Raw genomic sequence first — 14,149 nt, forward strand, 5'->3', positions numbered from 1 at the left:
AGCCGAAGCGCTGTGTCTCTTTTCAGCTGGCGATAAACCTTTCCTCGATCCTTTGCGGACTTGTAAAACTGTTCATGATCAGAATAAAAAACGCTCACGCTAATACACAAGCACCCGTGTCTCGCCAAAGCTGACAAATAAACAGACGGAAAAGCCGCACTGCACGTGTGAACAGGGGAATGAGCGAGCAAGCGGGGATAGGGCACCTCTTGCGCTTAAAAGCTTACAGCACCTGGTATTCCCAGGCAGTCTCCCATCCAAGTACTAACCTGGCCCATCCCTGTTTAGCTTCCGAGATCAGACGAGATCAGGCGTGCTAAAGGGGGTGTGGCCATAAGCGAGAGCAAGGCTCGCTGGCACCCTTCTTATAGAGAGGACAGCTCCGTCACCTCTTTTACGACGCTGCTTTTTTTCCCTTGCGTTTTTCTCTTTTTCCCACGTTCTCTCTCTTCACTGCCTTCGTCCCCGCTCAGCCCCCACTTCAGCCTTTCACTCTTGATTCCTTCCAATGAGGACAGAGCTGCGGGAGAAAGGGTGCTATAAAGGATCGCTGTGGAGAGCTGCTGCTGTGCATTGACATCTGAGCTCTGTGGAAAACGATCTCAATACAATTCTGGAAAACTCGACTCCCAGAACGCCAGTCGAACAAGTCTTGAAGTGGAAATCTAATAAGTAAATTGGTTCTTAAAATGTAGAGAGCTTTGCAAAAAATATATTGGTGCTTTAAGATAATATATTTCAAGGATGTAAATGCCGTGCTACAGTACCTGCTGAATTTTAGAAAACAGTGCATCAACAAAGTACACTGTTTAGGTTACTTTAGAAGTCAATGTTCCAAAACAAGATATGCTGTCTGGGTCGTTAGAATTAGCTGAAAGTAACTGATTAGCTTTGAATAACAAATCTAGTGCTTCTTCTCTCACTTTTTGATGTAATCTGTTTTCTCTTAGGGAAAGGGGAACTTTTAGAAGGGACAAAGCGCTGAGCTTTTTTACAGCGCAACGTCTTATAAAAACCCTGTACTGCTTGTAACAAATTGAGTCTCTGGTTGCACTTTGCGAAGTGGCAGCAGGGCTTGCAATATTGAAATAAAGACCTTACTCAGGTGAGAACTCTCTCTTGTGGCTTTCTTGATAGTTCCATGACAATTTGGGGGCTCGTCCGGGATCAGAAACCTGAACGCGAACGGCTGCTGAAACTCCATCCGGACCCTGACAAATTTAGAAAAATTGGACGAACCTCGGAGGATAAATTGTTTATCCTTCCAGAGACGCGTCTGGAGAATTGGCAGCTGTCTGACGCCAGTAAGTGATCCTTAAAAATTAATAGTTTGAGAAGCGAGCCACAGGGGTGTTCTCACGCGGGTTTGATGAGTCTGGGACTCATATAAAGAACTTATCTTAACACAGACGTGTGGTTTTTGCTCTGCGGAGTAGTTGATGTGATAAGGTTCTAAGTAAGGCACTGATCGGTAAAAATGGGAAATTAAAATTCAAAGATGAAAATGGGACCGAGCAGTCCAGCAAAAGTACATGTACGACAAATTCAGAGAAACAATTATAGCCTGGGTTAGAGTAAAAAAAATGTTTTATGTTCATGAACTGTAAAGCTAGGGTAATAGGTGTAAGGGAACTTGCACATAATTTATATATGATAATTAGGGGCCCATAACTATGAAAGATCTTTGTAAGTGAATCAGAATGGACAGAGGAAAGTTGAATTAGGAAAAAGAAGTTTCCTGAAGAAGGGGAAACTTAGAAGAGAAGGAGAAGAAAGGAAAGAAAGTGAATTGGAAAACTTATGTAATGGAAAGAGGAATCACAGAAATAATGGGAAGCTTCAAAAAAGACTAGTCTTGAAACTAAAGAACAGCAAGCTGCAGCTAAAGTAATTCCATGGCCATGCCTTCTAAAAAGAAAAAGTCTCCACCAAAACTAGAAAGCGGTCCAGAGCCAAAGCCTTTTCACTTGTTCGTGAAATGCCAATGTGCACTTTTACAGGTCCAGAAGGAACTCCAGCATATGTACATTGACATTGGTCTCCTAGTGAATTATTTGCATTAGTTAAGTCTTTTCCTAAATTGCCTGATGACCGTAAAGAATTTAGAAGAAAGGCAAGCCTTGTTCTTGATTGTCTTAAGCCTAATTACAGTGACATAACCTTGTTGCTAGATTATATTGTTCCTAAAGGTTTACAACGTCCTCTAAAAAGGAGGAGGCAGATTGGCGGATACGTGACCCAAATGATGAAGAAGTATCCATCTAAATTAAACCACACGGACATGGAGAGGAAAAGATAGGCGGCCGCTTCTAAAAAGAGGTAAGGACTCCTCTTTTCTAAAAAGTCCCTTGTCCTCTCCATGTTGCTGTGGTGCTGAAGCAAGTACAACAGAAAAATGAGTTAATGGTGTATGTGTTTTTAGATGCCTGTTTTGTGAAGGTGGGGTAGAAAAAAAGGGATTGCTGAAGGAATAGCGTCTCGCCCTGCCCGTGCGAAACAATCCAGGTGTTGCATCCTGGTACACGACTGCAGTACGGCTGAAGGTAGTAACTAGAACTGTACTCGCAGAAGAGCCGAAAATGGTAACTCGATTCAACTGTGTGTTTAAAGCCAGGATTTGGAACCTGGGCCGTGTTCCCGAATTGTGATAGTTCGTCAGTTTGTCTCGACTTGGGGATTCCGCGGGGCGCGTGGGAGACGTGAAAATGGTTTGGTGTGAAGAAAAAAAAAAGTTTGATTAATCCAAAGTGAAACTTAAAAGAAATATGTCAGACGGAATTTAGGCTGAACAGGAATGTAGAAAAGTGTATGAACATTTGGATAAAAATAAACAATATTTAGAGGAATATTTGAGAATTCAACAGAATATCATAGATGAGACGCAAAAAACTCTGATGGAAAAGCTAAAAGCAATGGCTGAACGAAACGAAGATATATATGCAGAAAAAGAAACAGCAAAAGAAGAAATAGAACGCCTTAAGAGAGAATCTAGGAGAAGGGTGGGAATTAGTGTGGAGATTTTTGAAAGAGTATTACCCACCGAAAACTGATTAGAGAAAAGTAACAGCATGTCAGCAGAAGGAAGTGAGGATGTTTCAGATTTTACAGAAAGGTTTATAGCTTTATGGATAGTATACTCGGGGTTAGCCGATGAGAAGGAAGTGAATGAAGATACTTCCACAGTAATAAAACAAATTTACTTGAGTGGGTTAAAACCTGATGTTGCCAAGAATGTACAACTATGCTTTCCTGATATTACGGACAGCGGAGACAGATTTGATTTAATAACTCGCGAAGCATGCATGCAGAAGTGCGAGCGCTGCAAATGGGAGGTAAAAAGACTCCCAAGGAGGAGAAAAGGGAGCCGCCAGTTTGTCGAAATTATTGTGCGACTTTCATGTTATACCGAGATATAAAACCCCAAAGACAAAACTACTAATAAGCTGGTGTGCAGTTACTAAAAAAAAATGTGTTTTTTGGAGAAATTGGAAGAAAAAGGCTTGATTTCACAATTAAAGACCATGTCAGAAGCTGAAACGAGAGCCGTGTGTGAACTAACAGTTTTAATCTAGTAAACACCTCTGTAGCCTTCCTAAATTTATCTCAGGATTGAAATAATCTTACAGTGTGCAGTAACTGGGGGACACAGGAGCACAGCTGTCCTGTTTTTAGACTAAAACAGCATAAAGATGTGATATAAAGTTTTCTAACGGGTAACAGGAGGCTACAGGAGAAGGGGTGCAAGGGTTGTGTTTAAAGCAAATATAAGCTGTCACAGTCTGCTTGGGAAAATATGTACAGTTTCAACTACTGATGTGGGTGGGGGACACCCCAGACCTATTTTAGGCCCAGACTGCAGCATTTTATAAGGAATTACTGCATGAAATAGCATTTATGTAAACTAACTCAATAGAGTTATGTGATATTGTGATTGTTTTACCTAATGAGGGAATCCATAAGGCCGGGCTACTCCAAGTATTGGATCTTGAGAGGAAAAAAAAGGAGTATAAAACCAACTACATGATAAAGCCAGGGTGAATGCCTTCTCAGAACGAGCTTGTCTAGTGACGTATTGGTTTAAGGGGGGTAGTGCAGTCTAAAGACAAAATTGCCTTGACCCCTGCAGCAGAAACCGTTTTTGATGTTTTGAAACAAGCTTTCTTGCAGGCACTGGCCCTGGACTGGATTCCCTCAGACAGATCATCTGTATGTAAGTGAAAGAAATGGGTTGTGAGCCGTTGTGCTGGTGCAGGAGCATGGAGATAGGCATCGTCTAGTGGGTTATTATTATTCAGGACCCCTTGATGCGGTGGCCAAGGGGCCGTGTTTATGTGTTGTGCAGGCTACCTGCCTGGCTGTATAAACTGTGAATAATCTGGTGTAGAACTAGCAGACCGAATGAAAAGATTTAATTGAAACTTGTAAATATGCTAAATGGAAAACTGTAGCAATTTATAAAGACTGTATATATACATTTGGTGTATGCCACAATTTTGGATGGCAGTGAAGGAATAGGGATTTCCCCAACATGGCAGGGACTCCAGTTAAGAATGCTGGGTTTGTCTCTGAACTGTTAGAAGCTTTGCAGCTGCTGACTGAAGTAGCTGTGGTAAAGTGTAAATCACATAATAAAGAAATGTTTCCAGTAACTCGAGGGAACAACTTTGCAGATGTAGCTGTCAGGTGCACAGTCCTGGTAGAACAGGAGTCTGAGACCCCTGTGAGACCTCTGTTGGTGAAAAGGGGACAGCTACAGGATATTCAGGCTGAGGCCTCTAAAGCAGAGAAAAGGACATGGTTAGAAAAGTGTGTGGTGCTGCCAGCACACTGGACGCCCTGCATGCCCTCACAGCCTAATGTCCTTTGTAGCTCGACAAATGCACTCAGTTGGACACCTGGGTGCGAGTCAAATGGTGTGCTGGTTACCCAAACCTGGGTGGGGACCGTGTTTGAAGCAGTAGCCACTTATGTGGTATCTCAATGTGATGCTTATCAAAGGAACTCAACTACAGTTCAGGTGCAGGTGCTACAGCTCAAACGGCTTGCTCCTGAGAAACCTTTCATGCAGTAGCAAATGTTTACAATTTACATTTGTAAAGGGAAACCTTGGCTCTTATAATCTGTTTTCCCAGTGGGTTGCTGTCACTGCCTCTGTGTCTACCAAACACTTGATGATGGAGATAAGCCCTCGGTGGGCACTGACGTACCGCTTGTATTATGATCAAGGGACAGGCTGTGGCTGGATTATTCGGGGTGAGACGGACTGAGATCACCCTCAGTCTGCTGGAACAGTGGAATGAAGGAACAGAACTCTAAAAGATTGACTAGACATCAGACTGAAGGAGCGCCATGGGATGCGGGCTGGATCAAACAGAACTGTGTAATAGAGCCTGTTTGATATCATCACAGGCCAATCAACGAAACTTCCTGGAGGGATGAATTTGGCTAATGGATTGTTGAATTTGCTAATTCTCTATTGTAGTATTGTAGGTTGTTAATTGAAGTGGTGCACGGGGCTGGTGAACAGGTGCTGGACACTTGGAGACCTCCAGTAGAGGGAAGACACGACCTGATACCTGACGAGTGGGTGTGGTGAGGAAGATATACCCTGCCAGATGTTGCAACCCTGCTGGGAAGGACCATATCAAGTGCAACTGACTACCGACTCTGCCATCTGAGTGACAGGATGAGATCGCTGGATCTACGCATTGCGCCAACACCGAACCACTGCACCAGAGACTGAGTGAACATTAATTATTATATTGTCACTGTTTCTGTGTTTGTTGAGCTTCCTGAGGGGGGGCGACAGTGTACCTGTTAAGTGTAAGGAGCTTTACTTTACATAAAATGGGGATATGGAATCAATACTTTATCAGTCAGCCACAAATAATAACCAGAGCTCATGTTGGGATTGTAATGCTATAAAAGATGCTCATGGGAGTAATCCCCTTTGATAGAGGTGATTATTTAGGTTTATTGGCATGGGTAAATAGCCCTGCTTTCAGTCTGAGTGTAACTCAGATGTATTAGAATGGAAATAACTGTATGCTCCTCGCTATAATCACAGTTTTAGGCCATTCTCTATTAGGGTGATAGACAGCTGTTTAGGTGACCCAGCTGTTGACCAATCTTGTAAAAAAAAAACCCTAAGAAAAATGCTGGGCTCCAGCCCACAGGGATTTACCTGTGCTGTAGGAACTAATGCATGAATAAGGAGACTGGATTCTGGTGAAAGACAGGAAAAAGAAGTGGTGTTCGCTCAGGTGGAGGGGGTGCCAGGTGTCCTGAATTCATGCTTCCCACTGTAAAAAGGTCACAAACGAACTGAGCAAAGAGCAGGAGTGATGTCTCCACAGGGCTCCCAATATTGCAATATTGAAATAAAGACCTTACTCAGGTGAGAACTCTCTTTTGTGGCTTCCTTGATAGTTATATTTCCATGACAGAACACACAGCTTCATTACCGAATACATATGCAGGACAACTAGAGAAGACGTTTTACAGAGGAAGGATTTTTAGAAACATCCCATCAGTGACATCACTGAAGTCAACTCCTAGGTACTGTAACTGTCGTGTGGATAGTTTCACAAGAATCAGACAAAGGTTTAAGCATCGCTTGTTCTAGATAAAACTGCAAAAAAAAAACAACAACCCATAATGTACTTCTTTGCGGCTCTGTTTGCCCAAATCATATATTCACAACGTGAAATTTAGAAAATCATATTACGTAACCAAAATCCGCAATATGGAAACAGAACCTGTGTAATTGTTGATAGATGATGTACTCGTAACATTTTTACAAGACGAACTACAACATTTAAAAAATTACTTGTATGTACTTGATATCTCTAATCAATCCACGGCGACATTGTTAAAGCAGAGTTCCAGTAAAAATAAACTAAAACGCCCTGGGCATACCGTTTCGCGCTTCTTATTAGTTTCTCAAAAGTAATTTGACCGTATGAAATGCATAATATAAACCTAGAAACATACGTGAGCAGTATTTACGTACTGTAGAATCGGTGTTAAGACATACCTCTCAAATACTGTAAATCAAGTTAAAAATATCTCAAGACCGATTCTGGTCATAATGAAACCATCTTTCGTGTATGTTTTCTTTAAAGTACCGAGACCAGCCATATTCTGTATGTTTATGTTCCAAAATTAATATCGTTTATGGCCTTCACACGCGTTGCAGTATGCTCCTATTCTTTTTATGCTCAGCTACTAAGATTTCCCTTCAGTGGTAAAATTAGATATGAATATTCAATACTTAAACGGGCACAGTTAAGACATTAAATATACATATACATACTGTATACAGTACAGTTTTCATACAGTAATATGTTTATGTTCCTAAATCAATCTCTTTTATGAGCATGTGAAAGGCATGGTGAATCGATTCTCAAAAATTACTGTACTTTGCATGATTGGAAACAAATGCGTGATTGCGAAATGCTGTGGTGTTACTTTTACAAAGACGGTCAATGAAAAAAAGAATGTTGACCAGGGCAATACTTTGAGTTTACACTTACAGCTTGTCCAAGGTCATTCATTATTAATACTTTTAGTAATACCTTCGTTAAAGATTTTGATGGCCACAGCTCAAACATGAGAGGTTGAGTTTATTAGCTCCACCTTGCCGAAATTCCGGATACTATTATTTTGCTTGTCATATTATAGGAGAATTTACGGTAACTAGCGGTATTTACCAGTAACTCGCGGTATTTAATGGTAACTTGCGGTAGACTGCGTACAGCGTACCGGAAAATAATGCGGTATCGCCCACGCATTTTGAATGGCTGCATCTGTATGTCCCCCAGCTCTGAGCCCATTGGGCCTGCTGGTGTGACCAGAGCTGCAGCGTTGCCATGCTGGTGGGGGTCAGTTCGGCTTTTCTGTTGGAATGAACAGGGGGGTTACATGATGGTGCTGTCTGTGGTCTGGCTGTCCTGCTGGTCTGGATGAGGGGTGCGTAGTGTGGTACAGGTTCTTGTCCCATCCTGCTCTTGGTCCAGGTTGGAGGGTTGCACCGATTCTGAGTCTTGTTAGGTGGTATGGATGGGTTTGGGGGTGTTGATACCAGAGTGGTCCGGGGGGGGTGCAGGTGTCTCGGGGGCATTCTTGTTTTTCTGTGAGTTCAGGTTGATTCTGTTGGTTTTGCCACGAATCTCCCTCACGCAGGCAAGCGCTCCCGCATTCTTACGAGCTCTCCTCGTACCAAACGTGCACGTGTCAATCAGTCCTCTGCTTAAACCCTCATCTGCCCCCCGGTCATTGCTCACGATTGAGATTCTCTCCCGGAGCTTACGTACTAACTACACCTTTGCCTTACTACGACTTCTCCCCTGGACCTCGACCCCGCTTTTCCGACTACCGCTTTAGCCACTCGATTTTGTACCTTCGCCTGTTTTACGCTTTATCGTATCCTGACCCCAGCCTGTCTCTTCGTTTACGCCTCTGCCTTCTGAATCCACACCGACACAACTTCTACGCCTTCCCGGACTCCGACCCCTGCCAGTCCCTCGACTACACTTTCGCCTGTCGATTCTGTGCCTACGCCTGTGCTACATGTGGAAGACCGAGTCAAAAGGTCAGGACAGTGACTATGCGTGGGAAAGGTTTTCTGTTCGCACCTAAGACCACTGTCTTAGGTGCAAACTAAAGCCTGTGATTCCTCACACCCATTCAACCAGAGAAAATTGAAACAGATTGTAGGATGCCAAATGGCACCCCCCTGTCCTGTTTGTTTGACTTCTGACACTGCCCCTTTCCCTGTATGTTCCTTTGATATGTTAAAGTATTGCCTACTTTTAATGTATAAAAAAGGAAAGTATAACTTCAGTCCAGTGAGCATGTGTTGAGTGCTAGGGGAAACCCTTTCTCTGTGATATGCTCCCCTTCAGCTGATTGTATTAAAGATCTCTGTTGACAATCTCCCAACCTGAGTGAAGACTGAGTTTTTTTCGACATACGCCTTCCCGGACTCGGACCCCTGCCTGTTTACTCCGACTACGCCTGCGTCTCGTGCCAACCCTACCAAGGGCACCGCATTGGATCCCTATCCTCAGCAGTCAGCCCCTGCGTGACAGGTTCTGAGTGTCTTGGTTACATCCGTTTGTGTGTATAGATGAAAAAGCTATTGAAGAGCACCCCGACACCCCCCACCCATCTCGGTGGAAGTTGCCATGTTCAAAAAATTAAAGTTTCACACAACAAAGCATGACTTTGAAAGGTCAGGAGGCCTGCCTAATGGTGGTGCTGGCCCCACTAGCACCTCTTCGAGCAGCAACCTTAGTTTTTCCCAGGAGGTCTCCCATCCAGGTACTGACCAGGCTCACACCTGCTTCAGTACTGAAGGCTGCTGATTATGGCCAGCAGCCATATCACCCTGCAACTCACAACTGGCAACCCACTGAAGCTAAGCAGGTGTGAGCCTGGTCAGTACCTGGTCAGTACCTGGATGGTAGACCTCCTGGGAAAAGCTAAGGTTCCTGCGGGAAGAGGTGCTAGTGGGGCCAGCAGGGGGCGCTCACCCTGTGGTCCATGTGGGTCCTAATGCCCCAGTATAGTGACGGGGACACTATACTGTAAACAGGCGCCTTCCTTCGAATGAGATGTAAAACTGAGGTCCTGACTCTCTGTGGTCATTACAAATCCCATGGCGTTTCTTGAAAAGAGTAGGGGTGTAACCCCGGCGTCCTGGCCAAATTTCCCCATTGGCCCTTACCAATCATGGCCTCCTAATAATCCCCCTCTTTGAATTGGCTACATTTCTCTTCTCTCCTCCTCACTGATAGTGGTGAGTGTTCTGGTGCACTATGGCTGCCGTCGCATCATCCAGGTGGATGCTGCACATTGGTGGTGGTGGAGGGGAGTCCCCATTACCTGTAAAGCGCTTTGAGTGGAGTGTCCAGAAAAGCACTATATAAGTGTAAGCAATTATTATTATTATTATTATTAATGAGCACAACACTTGATTACAGTAAAAAAATCATTAAAAAATAAAGAAATGTTCCACAACTCAAAGCGAGGTTGTATAAGGTTAGGTGAAATGTCTGATGTAAAACACCTGGTTGCTGCACTGTGGTTGTTGTGCTTGAAGAGCTATTGACTCGTGAATAGCACCCTCCTATCACCATGTACCGCCTGTCTAATGGTGCCATATTGAAAACATCATAAAAAATAAAGAAAAGGGACACAGCCACAGCAAGACTGTATAAGGTTAGGGGGCCTGTCTGGTGTGTAAAACATCTGGTTGCAGCACTGTGGCTGTTGTGCTTGAAGAGCTATTGACTCGTGAATACCACCCCCCTATCCCCATGTACCGGCTGTCTAATGGTGCCATATTGAAAAAATCATTACAAAATAAATAAAGGGGCCACAGCCACAGCAAGGTTGTATAAGGTTAGGGGGCCTGTCTGGTGTGTAAAACATATGGTTTCAGCAGTGTGGCTGTTGTATTTGAATTGCTATTGAGCCATGAAGAAGACCCACCTATCCCAATGTATTACCTGAAGTGTTACCTTCAGAAAATCATAAAAAAATAAAGAAAGGGGTCACAGCCACAGCAAGGTTGTATGAGGTTAGGGGGCCTGTCTGGTGTGTAAAACATATGGTTTAAGCAGTGTGGCTGTTGTATTTGAATTTCTATTGCAGGGGCAATGCTTGTTAATAAGACAGAATTAAGCGTTGGTATGCTGTCCTAAAGGAGGCCCCATCTCACCCTCCATCTCTGTGGTGCAGCCACAGAGAAAGTATTCATGCAGGCTGATTTAAGATGTTTTCTTTTGATAAGGAACAAGCTCCCAGATGGGGATGCACTTAGCTAAGCCTGGCTATCATGATCAATGGTCATCCATTGGCGCCTATCAGTCTAGAGAGTGCCGAATGGACATCTGGACTGCATTCCTAAGTATCAAGAGTAAGTGACTTATATCTCATCTTGACCAACCAATCAGGGACTGGCAGGGCGTGGTAATACCATGTGGGTCTCCAATGCCCACCAAACTCTCAACCAATCAGCACACACCTGGGTCTTGGTCAAAAAGGGTGCGCAAGCTCAGATCGGGGCTCTCCTTGGCCATTTTCGTGCATCCTCAGAGACAATCACGTGACAACTGCTGTTGTCTGCAAAAGGACTTGGAATTTGTTCTAAGCGCAAGGCCGAGGATCCCGTACGTACTCAGAATTCTACCAACGTGAATGTTCCGCTTGATCAACGGCAGCCTACAGTTGGACCCTCGTCGACAACCTGAATAGCTTATTCAGAAGCAGCGCTGGACCGGGAACTAACCAGTTTCTTCCCAGGCAAAAGAGTGACTTGTGAGGACTCGCGGTCACACTCTGTGCATAGAGACTTTCTACTAGCCAGCCGGACTGCTGGTACATCCCCTCGGAGCAACGACTGCCCTGCGCGCCGCAGTCAGATTTCTCCGCCCGTCCTACTCCGAGCTGCACCTTGACTGGTTGGCCGGTAGCCAGAGAACGCCGACACAACGCCCATTGGACAACCGCTGCAACAGAGGCTGCAACAGAGCCTGTCAGCTGGTTTGGTGTTCGTGCAGGGAGATTCCAAATCCATACACAGTGGATAAGTAAACCCCATGTTCTACATTGCTTCTCGAGAATTCAATTGTACCTCAACACAAGTTGTTATCAATTTAATTCATGAGTAATGTATTTACTTCCGAGTTTAGAGTAACAGTGGGTAATAACACTGGTTAGCGATTTGGTAACCGAACGATATATATTGAAATATATTCTCTGTTGTGTATCTCTTTGTGTTTGCATCTCTTCGAGATTAAATACCTTGTATATTGATAACCCTCACAGTAAGGTCTGCCGCTCGTATCCAGGCAGACTAGTATATCTTTGGTGCACAATTTATATTAATACATGTATCTCGTGTATTGAACCCGTGTGTGTGCGTTGTTAGTTGTTCTGACGATTGATTTTCTATAAGCTACAACGAACAACCTCGTGATTACTGTTACAATTAATAATTGTCTCAGTAAACCCATTAAACCACTACACTATTGAGCCATGAAGAAGACCCACCTGTACCAGTGTATTACCTGTAGTGTTACTTTCAGAAAATCATTAAAAAATAAAGAAAGAGGCCACAGCCACAGCAAGGTTGTATGAGGTTAGGGGCCCTGTCTGGTGTGTAAAACATATGGTTTCAGCAGTGTGGCTGTTGTATTTGAATTACTATTGAGCCATGAAAAAGACCCACCTATCCCAGTGTATACCTGTAGTGTTATCTTCAGAAATTCATAAAAAATAAAGGTTCCACAACCCAAAACAAAGCTGGGAAAAGTCAGAAGACCTGCTTAGTGTGCAAAACACTTACTTGCAGCATTGTGGGTGCTGTGATTTAAATGCTATTGGTTTGTGAACAGAATAACCCTATCCCAGTGCATTGTGCCATATTAAATAAAAGCATGAGAAAAAGAGATTCAGAACGCAAAGCTGTGTCAGTGTTCTGTGTAAAAAATCGGTTTGAACATCATGGGAGCTGTTTTTAATGAGCTGCTGAGTAAAGAATATTTTAATCTTCCTGCTGTCAGTAGTATTGTCAATATAGTTGACCCTTACCTCAATGAAAACAGGGCGTAAAGGAAGGGTTTCAGAAATCAAACAAAGCTTTATTCCTGTGCTTACAGTCTGGGTAATTGGAGACTGCGCTGTTCTGCTTCCTATGGTCATATACGGCTTATTCGCACAAAGCTGTATTGAACAGTATTTCTCACGTTGTGAACGTCTGTACACAGCGGTCCTCCGGGTTCCAGTAAGTGCGTAATTACGCATCGATGAAAAACCGGAGGTTTAAAAAAAGATAATTAGCCCACTGATAGTTTGATGTAGAGGCTGTGGAAATATCCACAAGTCTTGGTCTTTAAAATGCATTTGGTTTGACGGCGTTCTGTGCTTCCATTGTGAAGATATGGCCAAAAGAATATTCGTGCTCGGTCAAAAAAATGTCATAAAAACGAAAAAGTAAAGGCTGAGAAAGCATTCACAATGTATTTTATACACAAAGGAAGTATTCTCGCAACTCTAAGAGGTTTCGTGGTTTAATTTTTTTTAATTACTGAATCATATTTAAATGTTAAACAACTGAAAAGCATACTGCTGTAGACCAGGATGGCCGAGTGGTTAAGGTGTTGGACTTAAGATCCAATGGACAAATGTCCACGTGGGTTCAATCCCCACTCCTGGTAGTGTTGTAATAAGTTTTAAGTGACAGAACACTTTGATGATTTACACTCTATTTAAATATGAATTTACTAAATTTCAGTTCAGTTCTCTTCACTCCCACTCCCTGGCATAACTGAGCTCTCACTATCGCATACTGAAGGCTTTACATGCATTAGCTGTGATACAGCTCCCAATAAAGACGCAATCAAACAGTTTGTTCTGTCTCTCATGGTGATCCTCTTCTCGATCCAAATGAAATGTTTAATATGATGCCTCGAGAAAAAAAAGGGAGTGAATTTCCGCCTGTAATAATTGATGCCCCATCAAACATTTTGTAACATCCCTGGAAGATTATACAGTAGAATCCTGGTTTGTGGCTTAAATTCAAGGTAAACAAGACCAAGGAAACGAGTTGGAAACTTGATGTCGAACTGGAATTTAAGTACCCGGAATATTTCACTACATTGGGCAATATGTGCCAGAGAGGAGCACTTTAAATCCCTTCGATAGCTCAGTTAGTAGCGCGGCTGACTGTATTAGAAACAGTTAGGAATCCTTAAGTCGCTGTTTCGACTACAGCTCGAAGAAAGGTGCTTTTGTGAACTTTAATTAAATAGTTAAAATAGCGAATCTTTTTCACTCAGACGTTGATCAAAAGCTCAATAAACGATGAAGCAGAGGCTCTTGTTCCGAATTCAGCTAACATCTGGTTGTCTTGTTTTGGCAAATATCTTATCTTTGAATTAAGGGACTATGCTGTCTGATTTGTAATTCAAAAGTAGATACAAATGTCACTGTTTTCAAAGGATAGGTACTTAATTGGCTTTATGATTTGGTATTGATTTTGTATCATTATATTATTACGTTTGTGCTTTCTGTGTTTTTTATCGTATTGTGAACTTATTTTTTAAACAAATGCTTACAAAGGCAAACACAACACACATCT

General features: G+C 43.0%; 1 non-coding gene and 1 pseudogene across 1 annotated transcript; one reads left to right on the plus strand and one right to left on the minus strand.

Moving 5' to 3' along the window:
* Positions 1 to 220: 220 nt before the first annotated feature.
* On the minus strand, positions 221 to 339 carry LOC148664696 (5S ribosomal RNA; annotated as a pseudogene).
* A 12,804-nt stretch (positions 340 to 13,143) lies between these two features.
* Positions 13,144 to 13,226, plus strand: trnal-uaa (transfer RNA leucine (anticodon UAA)). Its single transcript has one exon. It is a non-coding gene; the product is annotated as a tRNA-Leu (tRNA).
* The last annotated feature ends 923 nt before the right edge of the window (positions 13,227 to 14,149 follow it).

This window comes from Lepisosteus platostomus, chromosome 5 (assembly GCF_059453375.1).
Source record: "Lepisosteus platostomus isolate fLepPlt1 chromosome 5, fLepPlt1.hap1, whole genome shotgun sequence".
Classification (NCBI taxonomy): Eukaryota; Metazoa; Chordata; class Actinopteri; order Semionotiformes; family Lepisosteidae; genus Lepisosteus; species Lepisosteus platostomus.